Genomic DNA, 24,065 nt, shown 5'->3' on the forward strand with positions numbered 1-24,065 from the left:
TAAGAGCTTAACTAATGCAAAGTATTGATAGATTGATTAAACTTTTGTGATGAGTGTCCCAAAGACCACCCCAGGTTCAGTGATTCATCACAAGCCTCAGCATGTACACAAGTATAATTTATTACAATAAAAAGATACAAAACCAAAGCATCGAAGAGGAAAGGCATATGGAGCAAAGATGGGAAGAAACTTCCCATCTCACTTTTCCAAGGGTCCTCTCCAGTTGGACTTACACAGGATATGCTTAATTCCTCCAGCATCCAATTGTGACAACATGCGTGAAGTGTCGTCATTAGATCCTCAGCATCTAAATTTTTATTAGGGGTAGGCCACACGGTCACATTCTACTTAGCGCACACCAGGATTCTTGACTCCTAGAAGGAAAACAGTTCTTCAGTTTAAGCCACATTGATTGCGCAGTCTGGGTACAGGGAGCCACCTTTATTAGATACGGACCAGTGGGAATACTCCCCAAGTTCAAATGCCCAGATACAAGCCAAAGACCAACCTCGCAAGCCAAGTTTTCTAAGGATAGCAGTTTCACATCCCCCCCTTGCCAGGTATTTCTCTTCCCTAAGATAAATGACTTCAGATTATTTTACACTAACTTTGAGAAGCTATATTCACAAATTGCTAATGAGTTTTGTTGATTACATTTAGCTTTTCCTAAGGTAATGGACACGACAATGCTTCAGTTATGGAAAATTAATTGCCATGGGTATGAAGGTAATGTGTTTACGTTTTATTGCTTTATACTACTTGAAGTAATGCTGTAAATGACCTATTAACTGTCCAGATGTGAATAGGTCCTTTCATATGTTGGGGGAATTTACCTTTCATATGTTGGGGGAAAAAATTAAAAGAAGAGTGGAAGGTCGTTGAGGCTAGATTGAGATGCGACTACAATATTTTAAATTAAAAAGGGCATTGAGTTTTAGCCAATTGGGTATACTAGAAGTGACTACTTTTGATTCATCTCTATTAAAATGTAAGAAAAATCCTCTAGTGGCAAAATTCCAAGCAAACCCATTCATGGAAATCAGTGATTCATATTAGCTATCTGGATTAACTGTGCTGCTTCCACCAGAAGACAATCAAGAACTAAACTATATTCTAAGGGAGAATTAAATTAAAAAAATACTGTGCATTCGGATTAGAACAGATGTTATATTAGGAAATGCTGGATTATCCACTCAGCATAGAAAGTCTCGACATTCCCGTTTGGGAAGAGCCACAGCAGTATAGTTAGGAATTATGCTGTCAATCTGAAAAGGAAATCACAAAGCCAATGAACACCTTCGATTTGAGTTCAGGGCTTGGCCCTTTGTGGGTCTCACCTCTACCCTGGTCCTTCACACAGAACCCGCTCCTCCACTATTTTATTGGTTAATTACTCTATCAATTACTTTTCTTAATAAGCTTAAGTTAGAATTTTTTGTTTGGGTCCAGTTGATGATTACAAACATAATTATTAATCCATTTTTAAGCCAACAAATTAAATGCTGTCTGAACAACGGCAAAGTATTCTATCACTTTCTAAATGAAGAGAAACCATCAGCAGAGGAAGTTTCTCACATTTCTCTTTTAGCTTAACCTTAGTTTAGATGATGAGACACATTCATGACAACAATCACTTCAAGAGCAGCTGCTAACTAAATTTGGGTTTACACCCTTGAATTCTTCAGCTCACTAGCCAACATTCTCCCTAACAGGTTTATAGTTTTTATTAGCATCAGAAATGTGTACTTTAGAATAGTACACATGAGCAGGGTAAGAGAATTAATTTCATAAAAGGACTTTAAGCCGAGTGACAATGCCGAATAGCATTCACCAGGTACAAACAAAACAAAGCAAAACAAAACAACAAAACAAACAAACAAATAAAAACAACCCTGACTTTAGATTTGTGTACCACCTCAGGACAGTGAGCACAATCCGAGATTATTTTTTAAACATTGAGCTAAACCACATACCAAAGCAGTTTATCTTTTTAAATAGTAACTATATGAACCTAGATAATAAGAGCTACTATTTTTCATTTTGAATGATTTCCTTCAGAAAAAGAAAACAATAAAGTGCCCTTAAAAGGTAGGCTAAAAAAAAACTCTCTAAGGTTACAATTTTAGTAGAGTGATCTGAAACTTCACAAAACAAAATTTGACTAAAAAGCTAAGTGCCTTGAGTCACTCACATGGTTAACTGGGACATTCTCTGCCTCTCATTCACCCAAATTCACCCAAATTTCAAGCGCCACATTACAAAATCTGAAATCATGTTGAAATAACACACATTATCTAAATAAAGCTAGAACATGACTTTTATTTTTCTGTCTGGGTAGAAAACTGGTAGAAAACTGTCTGGGGAACAAATGGCCATTAATCTCATCTTTTAGTTGAATACTATAAAACTTTGGACGAGGAAGAAAGATATGGCAAATATTCCACCACCACAGATTTTAGCACTATTAATTGCTTTTTAGTTTGGGGAGCATACTAATCCACATTTCGGTTGTCCAACGACTCTAATAAATCCAGGTTCCAGGGCTCATATTCCAAGAGAGACTGAAAGTATCTTTCACATGCTCCAGCCCCCATTTCCTAAATCTTTCCCAGGAAAATACTCGAGTCCTCTAATTTATACAGTGGGAGCAATGAGTGCCAATTCTGGAAGGGTCCCGGTATCCATAGCCACTGTCCTCACCACCATAACTTGTGGCCGCCACCAAGTGTCACTGTGGACTGCTGCTTTACCCGGGCCCTGAGACTTCAGGTTCATACCTGAGAAGGGATTGAGAAGGGAAATCTCAATAAAGGAGAAAACAAAATGAAGTCAATGAGGAAGATAAATATGGTTTTGTAACAACTGCTGGAATGATTTGGGGAGTTAAATACTGTAATGGAAAATACAGTTTCCTAGAAAGAAATGATATTAGACATGTTGACAGGATGACTGTAGATATCAACACATCTTAGATTTCTCTGTTATTTACATTAGATTGGAAGCCTTGGGACGTAGACATGAGGAAGGGAATCTGCAATGGTGCGATTCACTTCACAGGGGTTTTTTCTTCTAAGTCTACCCAGAGTAAAAAGTTTGAACTTAGGCAAACATTTCTCCCCAATTCATTTCAGTTATAACTCTTTCCCGATACTAAGATTATACCTTGTGTCACTTATCTTAGACTTTAGATCAGTTTAACTATGGCTGTGTTATATTTTGCATCTTTAAAACACCACCGTCTTTAATGACACAGAGGTAAAATCAGAATTGATTAATTTTTCTTTCTCCGTGTTATTGCTGCATATTCAAAAAAAAATTTTTTTTTGGTAAGCACATGATCAAATATATATTGTTTGCTTTGTTCTGAGCAGGTCTGTAAAACCCATTAAATTATCCTTATATAATTTTTTGAAAAGTTAGCTTAATCTTGGCTTTCTTCTTTCAGACAATTACTGCTTTTATATGATGCTGTTCTTCTTGGCTTTGATTACGTGTTCCTCCTTCCAATTTGTCTATATCTTACTTCAGTTGTAAGTGACCAGAGAGTTCCTGCAGATCCTGCAGGTTCGTTAGATGTCTCATGATATGTTGTTAGTCATCAAAATACATTTTCCATGTGTCATTAAAATATAGCAACTTTTTCTTCAAGCTAAACTCCTCTTGGAATTTCTGGTCTGAACATCAACCTTTTATGGGATAAACACTTCCTGAAATCTCCTTTTGGACGTCCAAGATATATGTATTTTCTAACGTATGTATATGTATTTTGTTCCAAGGTTCTGATTTCCTAAGTAATTCACCAATCAGGTAGACTTTTACTTCTAATATTTATTTATTTATTTATTTATTTATTTATTTATTTATTTATTTATTTTGAGAGCGGGGAGGGGCAGAGAGACAGAGAGAGACAGAGAGAGAGAGAGAGAGAGAAAGAGAATCTCAGGCAGGCTCCATGCTCAGTGTGGAGCCCAATGCTGAGCTCAATCCTACGACTGTGAGATCATGACCTGAGCTGAAATCAAGTGTTGGATGCTCAACTGACTGAGCCACCCAGGTTCCCCATGGACTTTTTGTATTAATTTAAACTATATACAGAGTCCAACTTTCCCCTATTGCATCCCTAAAATATCCATGCAGCTCCTAAGATCCTGACGGCATGCTGAGCTCTACACCATGATCAAGTGTTCTGTGCAAAGCACCCTGTAAGTGACTCAGATATATGCCATCTATTAGAAGCAATGAAATAGAAAAAAATATTAAAATACTCACTTTTTTTCATTTGAGACTGCAATTCTTTCCCACCCACATGAAAATATATTTCCTTGGCTACATATTCCTGGGAATGGATACAAGGGGATATACTACATTAAATCATTCTGCATAACTTGATTCCCACATGATAGATTTTTAGTGCTATGATTTTTGCCTAGTGCTGGGTCAAATATCTTCCCTAGCAAACTCCCCAGTTTGAATTCCAAGAATGGCTCAGTTTGAACTCTTTTTCCACAGGGGTTTTTTATTTTCCCATTTATTTCCTTTCTCATTATACTGTATCAGAAACTCCTTTAAGAGAATTAAGCTTTGATTAAGAACCAGGTCAGATTGGGGCACCTGGGTGCTCACTTGGCTAAGCATGTGACTTTGGCTCAGGCCATGACCTCACAGTTCGTGGGTTCAAGCTGCATGTCAGGCTCTGTGCTGACAGCTCAGAGCCTGGAGCCTGCTTCAGATTCTGTGTCTCCCTCTGTCTCTGCCCTTGCACTCTCTCTCTGTCTCTCAAAAATAAATAAACGTTAAAAAAAAGAACCAGATCAGATTACGTTCTGCTGCAACCTTGGTAGTCTCTTTCAATCATTCCATCAACAAACATGGAATGATTATCTATTGAAACAGTACCTGTTATAGCTACTGGCATTACAACTTAAAATGGAACAAAACAAATCCCCATCCTCAAAAATCTTATTCTTTAGTAGGTAACAACACAATAAACAAGATTAAAAAAATAAACATGTATGTTAGAAGGTAATGAGTGCTCTGAAGAAAAATAAAGCAACAGGAGGAATATAAAGTTGAACACATGTGCAGTTTGTGATGGAGTGGGTAGGTCTGGTTTCACTCAGATGGGGCCATGTGAGTAAAGATGTGATGGAAGTGAAGGAGAAATTCAAGTGAATGTCCGGGAAATGAATGTTTCAGATAGAGGGAAGGACAAGTATCAAAACGTTGGTTTGGGAATCTGATTGAAATGACTGAGGAAAAGCAAGGAGGCTGGTAGAGGTGGTGAAGAGTGAACTGAGATGATAGGTCAAAGAACAATCGTGTGGAGCCTCTCTGTGATTTGTAAGGATATTAGTCTCATGATGTGGGAAGCCATTGTTGGACTTGATGGTCATGATATTATACCATCTAATTTTACTTTTTAAACAATATTACTCTGGGGGCTCTATTACAAATAGACCAAAGGAAGGCAAAGGGGAAAATGAGAAAAACAACAGTAGTACCTTGGGGCAATGCATTAGTTATAGAAGTTGGGAGACATGGTCAGATTTGGAACATATTTTAAGGCAGAGTGACAGATTTTGATGACAGATAGAACATGGGTTATGATAATTTAAGTGAAAAGGATGCCTCCAAAGGTTTTAGCCAATGCAAATGGAAGAGGAAGTTGCCCACGATGGAGGAATAGAGTTTTGTGGGTGGTGCTAGAGGAGGAGAGACTTTTGAGTGTCAAGTTTGAGATGCCCATGAGACAACTAGCAGGAGATATTTGTGAAGTCAATTGGACATATTTCTAGAGTTGGGAAGGGAGGTAGATTGTAGAAATACACGTTGGATCAATTAACTTCTAGATGGATATTAAAAGTCTTAAGGCTTTATGAAACTCCCCAAGAAGTGAATTGTGAAGAAAACTAAAGGAAAAAAAAAAAAAAAAAAAGGACTGTATGCTGGGACACTCCAACATTAAGAGACCAGGGAGACAGGGAGATAAGAAAAAATAGATAAAGCAGAAAGAAAATAATGGCCTGAGAGGTAAGAAGAGAAACAGAGAGTATGGTATCCTCTAAGACAAGTAAAGAAACTGTTTCAAGGAGAAGGTAGTGATCAAAATGTTACAGATAGTTATGTTACTTTTCTAACCTGTCAAAAGTTTGTCAGGCTGAGGGAAACAGTTAAGCTTATCTTGATCACATTAAAGGCCAACATGAATGAGCCACCATCAATTGAAGGTTAGATCTGTCAGTCCAGTTATGTATTTTTCTCATGCTGCAACCCTATGGGTTGTCAGAGGGTTTGATTTAACTAGAACTGTGGTTTCACTGAGTATAATTAAACAACAGAAGGACAAAAGAGTTAAGGACGCATGTCAAGAGGTGATGAAAATGAAGGACCATGAAACTTAAGGACATACAATTGAGGGGAAAGGAGAGCACATAGGGACAAAAGGGACAACGAAATATTAGGAAGCTCACTGGTCTGAAGATGCTGACAGGCTGAAAGGGTTATGTGGATGGGGGAAATAGAGGGTGTGAACGGAAAAGAGAGACAGTGGTGGTCAGAGGTATGGTCCTTGAAACTGACAAGATCTGGAGGGTAACACAGGACAAGGGGCGGAGAGAGGGTGTAAGACAAGATCAGTGGAAGCAAGGAGGTTTGAACGGATAAAACATATGAATATTTAATCAACAAGAATAGTGTCAGGACTGACACTAGGGGAAAGGACAGTAAGCTGAAACTTAAAATCTTTAAGGAATAAGAAACAGTGACCTGAGGGCAAGATGGATCATAAATTAAATTTAAAATAGAGGCAATTCTTTTTTGCTAGAGCCCAGAGCTTCACCATACAATGGAATGAGTAGTTGCTAAAATGTAAAACATCAGTCCCTCGAGTAAATTCGTTAAACAAAATACTTTAAGAAAATATATCAAGATGTTTATTTCTTTGGATAAAAGATTGTGAATGACTTTAATTTTCTTCTTTGTTCCTTTATGTATTTTCTTAACTCAACCACAAATGAGAACAAAATACTTTTCTAATCAGGAAATAGTAAGTGAGGAAGGAAAGAAAGCAAATAATTACATTTTCTGATATGTCATTGTGACTAAATCAAGTTACTTTGTGATCACTAACTTGGTAAATTATTGTTCTTCCCTTTGAAAAATAAACAAATTATTCAATACCAGTTTCCATTTTATAAGTATTTCCACTCATTATTTTCCATGATCTCAAGAGGAAATTAAGCCTGGCATACTTCGGAGCTGTGGTTAGGGCATGATGCTATTCCCCTGAAAGTCCTATTTAAAATACTTCTATAGCCAAACTGAAAAAATTCCTTCCTGAGAGCCGATTTTGAGGCCAATATATACATATTTTAAAACTTGGGAAACCATATGGTATTTCAATTTCCAGGAAACTTTGACAGTAAGCTTACTCTCCGTGAACCCAAATCACAGAATTCCAGCTTCCCTGCCTGGCCTACATTACTGGCCTTTACAATTAAACCTCAAGCCAATGGCTAACTGCTCCTTTTGAGAAGGATCCATAGTCTGGCTTTCTAAAACCATTTTCCTTTAACGTTTTGTTTAGTAAGTTTCTTTAGGCAAGTTCTTTGTCATATATCTCACAGTTGTGGCTCATAAGCAAGAATTAAAATAATATAAGCAGCTAGGAGCCTTTTTTATATTTATTCTCAACCTGATAACATAATTGGGAGCCATTCTTTAAAACAGTGATATGGCAATAATAATGTTCATCCATTTTCACTTGGTGTCAGACACTCCCCACAAAAATTAATTAAATGCTTCCATGAACTCCGACTGCCACATTTTCTTTAGGGTCCTAATTAAAAAGCCATTATTAAAAAAAAAACGAATGCATTAAGCTTTCAACCTGGCAGTGAAATACTGACAAGTTTTTTTATGAAAGACTTACAGATGAGCCAGCGAGTCAACCCCGTCTGCACATGTTCCAAAATGAGTTCATTCTGCCCTTGCCTCTGCTCCCGACGAAGTCATCTCTTTACAAGTGTTACATTTCATCTCTCTGAATTTGCTAGAGGTTCTTCAAAGAGTTTTTGCAAACGTTTACTCAATGTATTGGCAAAGCTTCGGTAGGGTCGACGAGGGAAGTAAGACTTGAATATCCGATTTTAGATCTAAAATATTCCTTGTTTTACATCCTGACATTAAATCAATGCAACGTAAAAAGTCAGCAAGGCGTGTCCTCTTTACTTACAAAGCCTGCTCAAAATTATGTTTTCTGACGGTACTTTCTTACCTCTTGATTGGTATTACTCTGGACAATATAACTGGTATTGCTTTGCAAAAGCTTGCTTCTCCTCAGCAGTAACTTCTAGAGTATCAAGTCTGTAAAGCTAAGCTAAAAATCCAGATTTTGTAATAGGACTTTGCTACAAATAACTGGAAGCCTCCAGGAAGTGTATGTGTGTGTATGTGTGTGTGTGTGTGTGTGTGTGTGTATTATATACATTTTTTTTAAGATTAAAAAAAATTTTTTGGGGGGCGCCTGGGTGGCGCAGTCGGTTAAGCGTCCGACTTCAGCCAGGTCACGATCTCACGGTACGTGAGTTCGAGCCCCGCGTCGGGCTCTGTGCTGACGGCTCAGAGCCTGGAGCCTGCTTCCGATTCTGTGTCTCCCTTGCTCTCTGCCCCTCCCTGGCTCATGCTCTGTCTCTCTCTGTCTCAAAAATAAATAAACGTTGAAAAAAAAAAAGATTAAAAAAATTTTTTTAATGTTTTAATTTTTATTTTTGAGACAGAGAGAGACAGAGCATGAGCCAGGGAGGGGCAGAGAGCAAGGGAGACACAGAATCGGAAGCAGGCTCCAGGCTCTGAGCCGTCAGCACAGAGCCCGACGCGGGGCTCGAACTCACGTACCGTGAGATCGTGACCTGGCTGAAGTCGGACGCTTAACCGACTGCGCCACCCAGGTGCCCCTATATTATAAAAAGTTTTATTGTAACATGACAAAACTTGCCTACGTGGCATCATTTTTGTAGACAAATTGAAACTTGAAACAATACATTTGTAGTGTCCCCTAGTGTACCTTGAGCCATATTTCTCATTCACGATTTGCAAATCAAGAATACAAAGCCTAAACATAGTTATGTGAAAATGGTAATTAAAGACAATTAAAATTTTAAATTTTAGTTTTGATTAAAATTTTAATTAAAATGAATCTTATTAATTTTAATAAAAAAATTAAAGATAATCCTTTACTTATACAGAGTAGAGAAACATCTAATTTTTTTTTCTTTCCAGTGGGGAGGGCTGTGTCACAGTTTAAAAAACAAGATGTCATGCAATCCCAGAACTCTAAGCACCATTCTTTGCAAGAAGTGTAGACTTGAATTATCCTTTGTTTGGGAAAAAAATTAAAGTAATAATAAAAGAGTTTGTCTGGAAGGTGAGCAGATTTGCAACTATTTGGACCCTATAACCTTGACATATTTCTTGTATGGCTCCTTTCCTCCCTGTATCTGTATAGTACTGTTTGTTTTGGGGGGGTCATATGTATAGATTCTTGACCAAGGGGATCATGAGCAGAGACACAAAAGGCCACAGGAAAGTCCTGCTAACCTCATCTTCTACCCAAGAATATGTTGTTCTGCCCTGGTGCAACATCAAATGTGACTGTATTTAAGGATGAATGATTCAGACCACAGTAGATGTTCTGATATCAAATGACTACGCTGACAGCATAAGACCAGACCACTTCCCTGTGGGCATGAGCAAGATTTTAACTAAGGAGAGTGGATATTCTGACTACAAGTCATTCAATGACAAAAGATGAAAAACAAAGATGTAAGCCATTCAACTCCCAACAAAACTGCCAAAGAAGCTGTTCCCAGCATGCCAGGCGTGGTTTCCGAATAGAGGTGAATAAAATGCCCGTGAGGGGTAAACTTGGTTTTGTCAAGCAGAGTCAGGCTAGCACCTGCGCTGAAAAGCATCCTGGGAAGCCTTCTGACAACGAATCACAGCTGGTGGCATCTGCATACAGTCACATTCAGGAGCCATCCTAATTTATTTGCATCAGACTTCCCTTCCCTTATTCCCAATCCTTCTGTGTTCTGATTACAACTTACGACCTTACCTCCATTTTCACAGGAGAGAGGATGAGCAGGTTGAGGACTTTGCCTTGAGATGGCAGCAGGCGACTTGCGAAGGGAAAAGAGACCATTGGAAACATCAGCATTAATCCACAATATGACATGTGCCTAATGTGGCCAGTGACTACCAGGACTATATTGGGGGGCACAAAGAATTCTTAGGAAACCCACTACACTACTGAAGGATAAAAACCTGCTAAAAGACTAGACATCATGCATCCAGGAGTGAATAAGCACATCAGCCCTTTTGATTTGGACATACATTCAGTATAACATTTGCAATTGAATATTTTTATTGAAGTTTCAACCTACTGAATGGGAGAAGACACTTGCAATGATATAGCTAATAAGGGATTAATATCCAAAACACACAAAGAACTTAACACAACTCAACACCAAAAAACTCCCCAAATAATCCAATTAAAATGGGCAGAGGATGCGAATAGACATTTTTCCAAGGAAAACATACAGATGGCAAACAGATACATGAAAAGATGCTCAATATAACTGATTCTCAAGGAAATGCAAATTGAAAACACCATGAGTATCACCTCACACCCATCAGAATGATTAAAATCAGAAGCACAAGAAACAAGTATTGGTGAGGATGTGGAGGAGAAGGAACCCTCATGCACTGTTGGTGGGAATGCAAACTGGGGCAGCCACTGTGGAAAACTGTACAGAGGTTCCTCAAAAAAATTAAATATATAAATACCATAGGACTCAGTAACTCCACTACCGAGATGTACCCAAAGAAAACAAAAAAGCAAAATCAAAAAGCTATATGCACCTCTGTTTATCACAGCATTATTTACAATAAGCCAAGATATGGAAGCAACATAAATGACCATGAATAGATTGAGAAATGGAGAAATGGATATTATTCACATGTAAGGGAATATTACCCAGCCATTAAAAGAATGAAGGGGTGCCTGGGTGGCTCTCGGTGTCAGTTGGGCATCCGACTTCAGCTTAGGTCATGATCTAGCAGTTTGTGAGTTCGAGCCCCACATCGGGCTCCATGCTGAGGGCTTGAACAGAGCCTAGAGGCTGCTTTGGATTCTGGGTCTCCCTCTCTCTCTGCTCCTCCCCCACTTGTGCTCTGTCTCTCTCTCTCTCTCAAAATTAAATAAACATTAAAAAATTTAAAAAAAAAGAATGAAATCTTGCCATTTGCAATAACATGGATGGATCTGAAGGGTATAATGCTAAGCAAAAAAGCCAGTCAGAGAAAGGCAAATACCATATGGTTTCACTCATATGTGGAATTTAAGAAACAAAACAAAAATACAAACAAAGAAACCAACATAAAACCACATTCTTAAGCAAAGAGAACAGACTGGTGGTTACCATAAGGGAGGTAGGTGGGAGGAATGGGTGAAATACATAAAGGGGATTAAGAGTATGCCTATTTTGATGAGCATTGGATTAATAAACATATAGACCTGTTGACTCATTATACTGTATACCTGAAGTTAATATAACAGTGTATGTTAATTAGACTTAAAAATTTTATTGAGGTTTTATTTATTGGCTTTCATTTCTTATGCTCACATAGTAGACCTGAGACTGCCGTATTTGGGAAAGTCTACTTGCAAGATTGGCCCTTGGCTGCCATGTGGAGAGCATGGGCCACAGAAGCACTGTTTTGATGCCCAGGTAGTAAATGTGATACAGAGTTTTGAAACAGACATTATTCTCAGTCTGAATCCAATTCAAAGTGTATCCAAACCAATTAAAACAGTAGGGAAAATGGCACCACCTTGGCATTCTAGGTTGGCATCCTAACTTTTCATTAATTCATTCATTTTTCATTTAACAAGTGTTTAGTCAGCCTCTCCAGGGTCAGGTACTATTGCTGGCACTGAGTATAGAATAGTGAACAAGACAGTCTTTTCTAAAAAGAGTTACACAATAAAAAAAAAAACAAAAAAACTAAAGAGGGGTTCCTGGGTGGCTCAGTCAGTTGAGTGTCTGACTCTTGATTTTGGCTCAGGTCATGATCTCACTGTTGTGGGACTGAGCCCCGAATTGGGCTCTGCACTGACAGCATGGAGCCTGCTTAAAACAAAAACAAAAACAAAGCACCTAAAGAAAACCATGTATGGTAGCAATAAAAGCTATGGAGAGAACTCAAATCAAGTAAGAGAATCGAGTAAGGAAGAGATGGGTTCTCAGGGCATCATCTGGCTAGGAAGTGGTTCTCACTAAGGGCATCTCTAACAGCGGCAGCTTCCTTTCAGTTCTCGGTAGACACTGAACATCTGGCAGGGAACCAGGCAAAAAGAAAAAAAAGAGTAAGACAGGACAGATATGCACATGCAGGATATGCAGGCAAACCCAGACACAAATGGGAGACCCTAGAGGGACACTACTGTCCCGGGTTATGCACATGGGCGTCAGAGCCATTAAAACTTAAGTTATTATCTGTTCTTATGACCTCACTGTGCCCAGGACCTGCTAAGATGCAGGAGTTTTCAGATGATACAATTAATGGCACAAATAGAAATGGAGTAACTGAGACAGACAACTGGAAGCCTGCACCTGGAGCTAAGGTCAGAGATCATATCTGAAGATACATATTAACACTTTGAATTGGATTCAATTAAACAGTGATAACAGTATAATAAGACAAGCAAGAGTCCAAGGTGGAGTCTTGAGGAATGTTCACATTTAAGTTTAAGGGGATGAAATAACAGAGAGGAGATATTCATATAAAGAGAATCAAAATAGAGAAAGAGCAAAATTAAAAAAAATAAATAAATCACAGTATTCCAACAAAAAAGCAGAAGGGTATTTGGTAGTGACAAATTCTATGAAGATAAGAATAAATGCTGAGGAATAAAAAAGAGTCAATTTATTTAGAGGATACGTAGGAACTAACAGGGGAGAGCATCATCAATGTGGTGAAATGAAGCTAAATTGTACAGTGTTATAAAGGAATTCAGATGAAATACTTTTAGATCAGGTACCTCAGACACTGAACCAAGAAAGGAAAGACAGAGCTAGGAAGGTGCTAATAGATGTGTCTGCCACCAAGGTGGCAATTAAATAAGCCCTTATTAATTTTTAAATAAATAAGTATAGAAATAAAAGGGTAACAGTAAGTGTATAAGAGTTTGACTCTTTTTTTTTTTTTTAGAGAGAGAGCACAAGTGGGGGAGAGGGGCAGAGGGAGAGAATCTTTTTTTTTTCTTTGAGAGAGAGAAACAGAGTGTGAGCTGGGGAGGGGCAGAGAGAGAGAGAGGGAGACACAGAATGTGAAGCAGCCTCCAGGCTCTGAGCTGTCACCACAGAGCCTGATGTGGGACTCAAACCCATGAACCATGAGACCATGACCTGAGCCGAAGTCGGACACTTAGCCAACTGAGCCACCCAGGTGCCCTGTAGAAAGAGAGAGAGAGAATCTTTTTTTTTTTTAATTTTTTTTCAACGTTTATTTATTTTTTTTGGGACAGAGAGAGACAGAGCATGAACGGGGGAGGGGCAGAGAGAGAGGGAGACACAGAATCGGAAACAGGCTACAGGCTCTGAGCCATCAGCCCAGAGCCCGACGCGGGGCTCGAACTCCCGGACCGCGAGATCCTGACCTGGCTGAAGTCGGACGCTTAACCGACTGCGCCACCCAGGAGCCCCAAGAGAGAGAATCTTAAGCAGGTTCCATGCTCAGTGCAGAGCCCTACATGGGGCTTGACCCCAAGACCCTGGGATCCTAACCTGAGCTGAAATCAAAAGTCCAACACCAAACGGACTGAGCCACTCCAGCACTCCTCCTGACTTTGTGTTTGATTGTTAATGAGAAAAGCAGAAGGGAAGAAGCCTATGGAAAGACAGAAACTGAAGTTACTGAAGACAGGAGGGATGATTATGAAAGCATGACACAGAGAGTAACAAGGAAGTAGACCTAGAACATGGAGAGGCATGTACTTCCTCTGAAGCAATGAGATAGATAGAACTCTTCTGATGCTTCAAGGCGAAGATTAAGTTATATGCAAGAGTTAGCGCTTGATAGCTGCAGTCCCTTTGAGAGGCTGGAGGCAAGGTAACTAGCAAAACCTGCAGGGGATAGAGTGAAATGATCTAGAAAGGACTCAAAACTTCCAGAAATTTTGCCTTTAAACTGTTAGCCCTTCCAAAGCAGCCACATTCTAAATGAAGACCTATCCTACCTCTCTTCCTCAAACTCCCACCCAAACATGTGACTGAAAGACTGGAGAATCAAAAGCAAGGAGAGAAAAATTTGCAGATTTATATGAGGCTGACCGTGCACAGGAAAAGGTACCTGATCACGAGCTTTGCAGGTGCAGGTGAAATTTGCCTACGGATGGTGACCCACTGGAGACCTCTGATGGGTTCCTAACTTCAGGTTCCCACCCAGAGAATGTTACGAAGATTGACAGGTGTTCAGGCATTCATCAGTGTTTTTTGTTCTTTTTTTTTTAATTAAAGTATAGTTGGGGTGCCTGGGTGGCTAGGTTGGTTAAGTGTCCGACTCTTGGTCTCAGCTCAGGTCATGTTCTCACACTGGGTGAGTTCGAGCCACACATCGGACTCTGTGCTCATGGTGGAGAGCCAGCTTGGGATTTTCTCTCTCCCCCTCTTTCTGGTCCTCCTCCACTTGTGCTCTCTCTTTCTTTCTCAAAAATAAATAAATAAACTTAAAAAATTAATAGAAAAAAATTAAAGTATAGTTGATACACAATATTAGTTTCAAGCATACAGTATAGTGGTTGGACCACTCTGTGCGTTAGACTAGGTTCACCAGGAGAGTAGCCACATCTGTCACCACACAATACCGTTGTTATACTGTTGGCCACATTCCCTATGCTGTACCTTTACAAACTCGTACAACATGGCCCTGCACAAAGTCTAGTGAGGGTGATAAAAGCAACCTTGTTAAAAAGCACAATGTTGGGGTGCCTGGGTGACTCAATAAGTTAGGCGTCCGACTTCAGCTCAGGTCATGATCTTGTGGTTCATCAGTTCAAGCCCCGCATCAGGCTCTGTATTCACAGCTTAGAGCCTGGAGCCTGCTTCAGATTCTGTGTCTCCCTCTCTCTCTCTGCCCCTTCCCTGCTAGCTCTCTCTCTCTCTCTCTCTCTCTCTCTCTCTCTCTCTCTCTCCCTCTCAAAAATAAACATTAATTAAAAAAATAAAAATAAAAGTGAATGAAGCTAAACTCACTGAGGCAACCAGAAGAGAAAAATGGAATGTAGCAACCTAACAATTTCTGGGTCAGTTCAAGAATCCCTGAAGTTCTTACATGATGGAGAATATTACCTGGGATGACCTCATGTAGACTGAGAAAAACTTCAAGATCAGAAGTTTCTTGTGGCCATGACTAAAATTGATACAGGGTAGCTTTTATTTTATTTTTTCTACATAAACAATTTTATGTCTGTACTATATAGCATTTTAAACAGGATCTGGCTAGCTAAAAACAAAAACTAAGTATGAGGCAAGGAACTAACCAGAGCTCTCACTTCCATTTAAGAAATTAAATAACAGGGGCGTCTGGGCAGCTCAGTCGGTTAAGCAGCCGACTTCAGCTCAGGTCATGATCTCCCGGTTGGTGAGTTCGAGCCCTGCAAAGGGCTCTGTGCTGATAATGCAAGTCCTCCTTGGGATTCTCTCTCTCTACCTCTCTCTTTGCCCCTCCCCCACTTGTACTCTCTTAAATAAACTTAAAAAAAATTAAATGACATATACGAAGGAAATCCAGTGGCCATTAGTTTTATCCTCATATTTTGGTCTCCACCATCAGAATCAACATCTAATTCCATTTCCTGATGATTGTTGTTATAAATGGAGTACAGATATAAATAAAATATGTTTCTTAACAAAGCAAGATAAGAATCATAAATTTCAAGTAATACCTACCAGGTAAGTGAGTTCAGCATTTTAGTAGGCAAAGGGCAGAGAAATGTGTGTCTCTCTCTCTGCATGCAATCATGGATTGACCTGGTAATAGTCTTTCTAATTAATTTATGATGCTGATTTCATTTCATTCAGGGTGTGAGTCACACACAAGCTCTGATTTCTCACCACTTTTGATATAATTATAACCTAAAAATCTTAAAAGGAACTTTCATTTTTTAAGAAAATGTACTGAGAAATCATTTGGAAGAAGAACCTCATATTAATTGTCATTTTTCGAAAATTACATTAGTACTGTGGTAGTTTTAGGAAGATAGAACCATCATTTTTTAAAAAAAAAAATTTTAAGGTTTATTTTTGAGAGAGAAAGAGAGAGAGTGCAATGGGGGAGGGGCAGAGAGCGAGAGAGAGGGAGACACAGAATCTGACGGAGGCTCCAGGCTCTGAGCTGTCAGCACAGAGCCCATCGTGGGGCTTGAACTGTGAGATCATGACATGAGTCAAAGTCTGATGCTTAGCCAACTGAGCCACCCATGCACACCAGAACCTTTAATTCTTAAGCTTATATAACTCAGTAGCACCTTTGAAAGATAGCTAAGATTTAAATTATTTGTCTCTGAGAGGTGTTCTTTTTATATTACAATAAGACAATTTCCCTAGGTTGCCAGGAAGTTTTTCTAAGGTTGATCAACTATAGTTATCTTTTTGAAATCATTATGTCATGGTCAACTAATTAATGTTACAATATAACATATTTCATAAGCTAATGGCAACTTTGTGAATGGAAAGAAACTGTCCATGTTGTACACAAGTTTTTGAAAATCCTTCCGTAATTAATCATCACCAGCTCCTCTGCACTGTGAAATGGACTATTTTGGCTTCCCAAATAATTGCAATTTATAACTAAAGAAAGAGCTCCAAAGAACCTGGGGTACTAATGGGAGCTATCATCCTTTACAAACTGATTAAAACTATAGTTGCAGATGAAAACTGGTACAAGCAGGCCAAATATATCTTACCTGGCAGTTGCTGGTAGAATTTCTATTTTATAACCAGTGTTTGGTTATCATCACCTGAAAAAGTATGTTTTATGTTTGGGAGGATTTCTTGAAGCTCTAAGATTGCCCATTATATGTAGTGTTTATTCCACAAGTCTCAAAGCTCCAGATGTTGAAAGTACATTCCAATTACCCGAATATTTGTAAATATTTAATCTACACTCAAACACCACTCTGTGGCTTATCACTAGTGAGTAAATTACCTCATCTCACCAAATCCTTTGTTAGAAAGCGTCCCACAGGTGGCCAAGTATTGCAAAGACCAACCAATAAAAATTAAAAAAGAAAAAAAAGGAAAGGAATTCTACAGTAAATTTGCAAATATCTTCAGAGATTGCGTAAAATTTGTATTGGAGAATGACTTGAATCATATCAAAACTCTTCATAGATAAGGATCTAATCAAATTATACCAGTTAACTGAAAGGGGGTCAGTAAGAATGGTGGAAGTAAAGGTATTTCCAGAAACAATGACTGGAATAGCAAAGGATCCATAGCAACCTTGAAAACAATTTGTAAAATTTTTGGATTTTTTTTTTTTTTTTTGCAAAATACTCTCTTAAGGTCACATGGCAAAGGTCAACAGTAAAACAGGAATTAGTAATGTGTTGTCTTACACATTTGTCAGCAAAATGTCAGCAAAAGTCCATCCTAAAAACTAGGGCACAGAGGAAGAAGGTGGTGGTGATTGCCAAGACTGAGCTGAGCCCAGTGACAGGACCACAGTGTTAGTATCAGGAGACTTTACAACCCACACTGGTGCAACAGGTTGCCAGCTACATTCAAGAAACTGCTGGTGTCAGGAAAGATTCAGCCCCTTCTCTGTCCGGGAAACCTTTGGAGCAAAGAGAGTTATGACTATCTCAAAACTCAGATCAGTGAGGTTCGTATTGTGAGAGGAGATGTTCGTGGGAATCTGAATTATCCAGAACAGAAAGGGCTGACTGGTAGGCAGTTTAGAATTGGCTGGTTCCCTGGGCATCAAGTTATTCCTTGGGGAGGCACAGCCAGCTTAGCCCCGTTGCACAGTGAGTCTGATGTGGACATTCTTATCTCGGGACACACACACAAATTCAAAGCATTCGAGCATGAAAATAAATTTTATGTTAACCCAGGTCCTGCCACTGGAGCACATAATGCCTTGGAAACAAACATGATTCCTTCATTCATGTTGATGGATAGCCAGGCTTCCACAGCTGTCACTTATGTGTAGCAGCTAATTGGAGATGATGTGAAAGTCGCATGAATTGAATACAAAAAATCTTAAAGCCAGGCCTGTCTTGCCATGTTTTTTTTTTCATTCCCCTGTTCAAATAATTAAACACTAATGAGCCATTAAAAAAAAAAAATAGGACATCTATCTTTTCAAATTAGTGTTTTGTTTTCTTTGGGCAAATACCCAGTAGTGGAATTATTGGTTCATATGTTATTTCTATTTGTAATTATCAAATATTTAAGAGGACAAATTTTTTGTATACACACAATAAATAAATTTGCTTTATTTTTCCACATACAATTTAAATTAAATGTTTCCTATTGGTCATGATGACATTTTTATTTCTATTTTTGATGGATTCTGTTTGTGACTGTACCAGGTAACAATTATTCTTAGGGAACAAGGGATTCCTTTATGTCAATTACCTTTACCAGATAAATCAAAACCTCTGGTTCTTTCTTTTTTTTTTTTTTCTTTTTTTTTTCTTTTTTTTCCTTTTCTTTTCTTTTTTTTTTCTTTTTTTTTCTTTTTTTTTTTCTTTAAGAGAGAGAGACAGAGAAGGAGAGGGCAACACAGAATCCAAAGCAGGTTCCAGGCTCTGAGCTGTCAGCACACAGCCCGACGTGGGGTTAGAACTCTCAAGCTGTGAGACCATGACCTGAGCCGAAGTCACACGCTTAACCGACTCAGCCACCCAGGCACCCCCCTTTCTTTTTTTTTTTTAATGTTAGATAAGGCACAGACAGCCAGATGTTTAGTTTGCCCACATGTCTGCCTTTAACGCAGTTTATGGGAAATTTAAGTTGGGCAGGGTTTCTACTTACCACACGTTATGTAAATTCAGTGTGGCTACAGAAGGACAAGAATTACTATCAGTTTAGCTTAAGTGTATTTGTGTATTATGACTGAGACAGAACTTTGCTTTAAATATATGGTCTTTGTGTGAGTGCAAGGGTGTGTGTGTGTGTGTGTGTGTGTACGTGTATATAAATAGTAAAGAAATTTAGATGTGTAGTAGATTAATAGGAGTCTGAATAGAAAGGAAAATATTAAGCATGAGGATCTTTATAGAACTCAGAAGTGCACTGCCTTTTCTATTCTGTCAGTTGATTTCTATTGATGTTGTCATGTGTCCTAGAGAAAAATCATTACTTGATAAATCCGCCAAAATTGGATGAATACGACAGGAAGGATTACTATTTTCCAGATTACATATTTTATAATTGATCTAAAACTTCTTTTTTTTTTAATTTGGGGAATTTTTATTAATTTACACAGCCTGTACATGTGCATCCTTTGTTAATTTACTAGTTTATCAATTTTCTTAGAAGAGTCAATACCCAAAGTACCAGTAAAATGTAAATTCTGATCAACAGGTTCTAACATAAAAGCTGAACAGTGTTAGTCACCCGTCAAAAAGGGATACTCTCGTCTCTGAGACAAGGTCTCTCTGTTTTCCTGAAACAAATTCCTGAAAATCAGCATCTCACAGACATGCTACTGTTTTCTTTAATTTCAGCTGCAGGCAGTAGCCATTTTAGAAAACATAACAAGACCCAGAATTTCTGATTTCCTTCCAATTTAGCTAGCTAATAGACAAAATTTCTTATTGCTGATTGCACAAAACCTGAACTCTTCCTCTCCGGGATTCTGGCAAAATGGCTTTCTGAAAATTCTGGTGGAAATATGTAATCAGAGCTCTCTTATCAGTAAGAGAAGCAAATGCACTGAGTTTAATGGGCACTGAATGAACCAGACTTGACAGCCATGTTCAAAAGTCAAAAGCTTGTTTGAAGGGGCACTGTACACAGTAAAGAAATGTTTTTTTTTTTATTACCTGACTAAATGGTCAAGGAAAAGATCAGTGGGACTGATTGAGAAGCTTCATTTGTGCTTCAATTTGGGGATTTATTGTACTTCAAAAATTGGCCTAGGTTTTAAGTTGTTTGGATGATTGTGAAATAAAATATATATATATATATATATATATATATATATATATATATATATATATATAGCCACATTGGTGAATTACATTGGCAGTCTACCAAACAGAAATTTCACGGAACAGGTGGTTATGACATTAAAATGAATAGAATCTCTTTCTCCCGGTAACAAAGGAAACAGGGTTTCTAAAAGTAGAGTGTGTATATTTCATAAAGAATATTTCATTTTCAATAGAAGATGAGTTTATTAGTGATAAAGATAAAATTTAATTATGAAACATGGTATCTTGAGCAGGTAAATGAAAGTAAATCTGCATTCGATATATAATTTTTAAAATATGATCAGTTCATCTAGAAGAAATACAGCACAAAAACAGGTTCCTTGGAGAAAAAATAGAATACAGGAAATGACAAGTATTTTTTGTTTTGATACCAGGCAAGAACTTTTTTCCAAAAGTCCTATTGCAGTATTTACAGAAGCGATTCCTTGGATTTCCACAACCACCCAAGAAATAATATCACAAACGCATCGATGACTACATTTTCAAGTTCTGAAAGTTTATCTTCTCAGACAGTGAGGTGCTTGAGGGGAAAAATTTTTTTTTTAGTAAATTACAATGAATGACCACAATTGTTACCATCAAGTTTGAACGTGTCACCTGCCTCACACCTGTCAGATGGAGAAAAGGCATTCCTTTTACACCTCATTTCAGTTAGGAGATCCCAAACCACTAAATGACCAACACGGCCCATGCCACCCATTTAAGGGTGTGCAGGCCAGCAAGCACCCTCTGAATGTCCCATTGGCAGATTCCAGCCATTTGCTTCTTTGCCATCCTGCATGTGAGATTAGAACTAAGGCCACTTAATGGAAGATTCGCCCAGTGATGGTGGAAAAAGGGAATGAGCAGCCAATGAGGAACGAAAGAGCAAGGGGGCAGGAAAGGGTTTGCTTTTGCTGGAAAAGCAGTGGCGAAGAAAACTGTGGCACTAAGGATCCCAGGGCTTGCCCGGGAAAGATAGAATCTGCTCCAACAGGAAATTGGCAAAATCACATGCAACCTATTCATAAACACTAGTCCCTTCTCGCAGGTTTGGACCAGAGGGTCAGGGAACATTTTCCTGAATCTAGGTACTTTGCAGTTTGTCTTGTCACAGGATTCAAGAAATAGAAGCCTGTTGCTCTTGAAAAACACCCCTGACACAGGGGGTAATGAAAGGTGCCCATTTTGCTTCAGGCCATGATTTAGCTTTCTCATCCCTTGTACGCTTTCTCCATTCTGTGTCCTCCTACCCCTGTCCTACTCTCACATCCCTTCTCTCTCCTTCCCTCCGTTCTTCACTCCCACTCTCCCTTCTTTAAAGGTAAAGAAACGATCCACTTTCAACTCCTTAGCAAACAGGGACAATGTGTTTTTTTTGTTTGTTTGCTTGCTTGCTTAATAAAGAGGAAGGAGGTAGCTGGTTTCCTACCCCTTTGGCTTAAAGTGTCCTCTTGTAAATTTTAGAGGCCCAACCTTTTTTTAAATATTTTAATGTTTATTTATTTTTGAGAGGGAGAGAGAGGGAATAGAGTCAGAGAGACAGAGAGACAGAGTGCAAGCAGGGGACGGGCAGAGAGAGGAGAAGACACAGAATCCAAAGCAGGCTCCAGGCTCTGAGCTATCAACACAGAGCCCAACATGGGGCTCCATCCCACCGACCTCAAGATCCTGACCTGATCTGAAGTGGAGGCTTATTGATTGAGCTACCCAGGCACCCCTAGGAGTCCAACCTTCTGATTTGCAGGGCAAGATCCGGGGCCTTCTAACTAGTGGGACTATAAACCCACACCTCTGAAATGGAGCTTAAAGTTTCTCAAGAGACACACAGGACATAATCCCTAAATTAGTCTTCTTGTATCTGGAGGAGATAAATCTTAATTATCTTCTGCATTACTGTATAAATCTGTTTGAAATCCTGTCCAGATTTGGTAGTTGATTTCATGCTACTTACACGCCTGTAAACCTGATAATGTTTACTCGATAACACAATGTGTTCTTTCTCTCTTCTTCACTGGTGTGGAGGTTGTTTTAGTTCCCCAACCTTCCGTCCTCTCTCCTTCTTTGTTACCACTTTTCTTTCTTTTCACAAATACCGAGAAGGGACAGAGAGCACTATGGTAAATACAAAAAGACATCGGAGCGTAACAACCCGGACTAAAAGGTAAAAACAAAACCATCTTATTTGTTTCAGTCTCTTTAACTTCCCCATCAGGATTTTAAAATACAGGTTTTCTTTTTCTTGCTAAATCGGGTGTTATTTCAGTTAACTTTTAATCATTTTTTTTCCTAGTTGTGATTATCTGGTTATTGTTTACCCAGGAAATATTTTTTTCTGCCTGCATTATTTTTAGCTCTGGTTGCAAAAAATCCTAACAAAGTGTTTAATTCCATTGTTTTTGCATGTTTAATGTTGTCTAACATTATTGATGCATGAGGCTTGTAAATACCTGAGCTTGAAAAGGGAAGGATTCAATGCTGTCTGAGAAATTGAATCTTTTACTGCCATTAATCAACTAAAGTCTATGTGCTTCCCTTGAAAGCAAGTGTGATTACTCTAACACTCTTTTTCTTTTTTAAGTTATAAGCCAAACTTAATCTTTGAAAGCAAGATAATAGAAATATATTTAAATGTTTAGAGCTTATTACAAAATTAGAATATTCATTGTATTCTACTCCTGTTTGAAGTTAACCAACTCATGTTGAAGTTAACCAATCGTATCATATATATATATATATATATATTGATATCATATATGATATATATACATATGATATATTATATAGATAGATATAGATATAGATATAGATATAGATATAGATATAGATAGATGGCCTTAATGTTCCCCTCAGTTTGACTAAATTTTAGATAGGTTCCTTCCTGACTACAGGCCCCTGACTTCTATTCTTTTAGAGGACATGTTTTAGAAAACTTAAAATTATAAATTATTTCTCTGTCCTTTGAGATGTGAATCTTGTCCCAACTTCTTGCCAGTGTCTTTGGATTCAGGACTGTCTTTCTCAAGGACCTGGGACCATCCCTTTGAAATGCAGACATCAAGAAAGATAGAGCCCATCTTCAAGCTCTGTGACAGGATAGGATCCTAACTTTGATAAGCGCCAGTTAGCAATCACAGATGACTTAATCACTTTAACCAACCTGATAAAGTCCTCCAGTACTGTTTCACTGCTCACCCCAGGGCTTAAAAACTCTTGCCTTTGTTTCAATGGAGCATATATATTACATTTTATTTAAGTATAAAATGGATTTTATATATTCTATACATATTTATACATATGCATTTTGCACATTTTATATGTATGTATACACATCTACATATTTTATGCATACATAAATATATATTAAACATATTTATGCACACACCCCCATATATATATGCAAAAATCTAAATTTAATAACACCAGAGCCAAGTACTATGGTTGAAGCAGATATAGAAGATACAGACCATTCTATTTTTAAAATAACACTATTGTTTCATTCTACACTCTTCACTGGTCCCTTCCTGTCCCAACACATGAACACACACACACACACACACACAGAGAGAGAGAGAGAGAGAGAGCAAATCTAGAGCCTCTGTAGCTTTGGAGTGGAGTTATCCAGGAGTCTTTCTGTCATCTGTGAGCAAGGAGGAGCTGATCCTATCTGGAGAAGGGAGGGGAGGGTCACCCCTTTCTTAGCTCCTGGGAAGATTCTTGCTGGATTGTATATAAATCAGGACTCTCAGTCTCCTCACACGGAATGATAATGTTGTTGATAAGACAAGTAGACATTGTT

At 38.4% G+C, this 24,065-nt stretch overlaps 1 long non-coding RNA gene and 1 pseudogene across 1 annotated transcript; one reads left to right on the top strand and one right to left on the bottom strand.

Moving 5' to 3' along the window:
* Window positions 1-102: 102 nt before the first annotated feature.
* LOC123385548 lies at window positions 103-10,518 on the bottom strand. Its single transcript, XR_006598319.1, has 2 exons — window positions 10,115-10,518; window positions 103-2,777 (listed from the first exon to the last, which is right to left on the bottom strand). It is a non-coding gene; the product is annotated as an uncharacterized LOC123385548 (long non-coding RNA).
* A 6,426-nt stretch (window positions 10,519-16,944) lies between these two features.
* Window positions 16,945-18,330, top strand: LOC101092483 (annotated as a pseudogene).
* Window positions 18,331-24,065: the final 5,735 nt, after the last annotated feature.

This window comes from Felis catus, chromosome A1 (genome assembly GCF_018350175.1).
Source record: "Felis catus isolate Fca126 chromosome A1, F.catus_Fca126_mat1.0, whole genome shotgun sequence".
Classification (NCBI taxonomy): Eukaryota; Metazoa; Chordata; class Mammalia; order Carnivora; family Felidae; genus Felis; species Felis catus.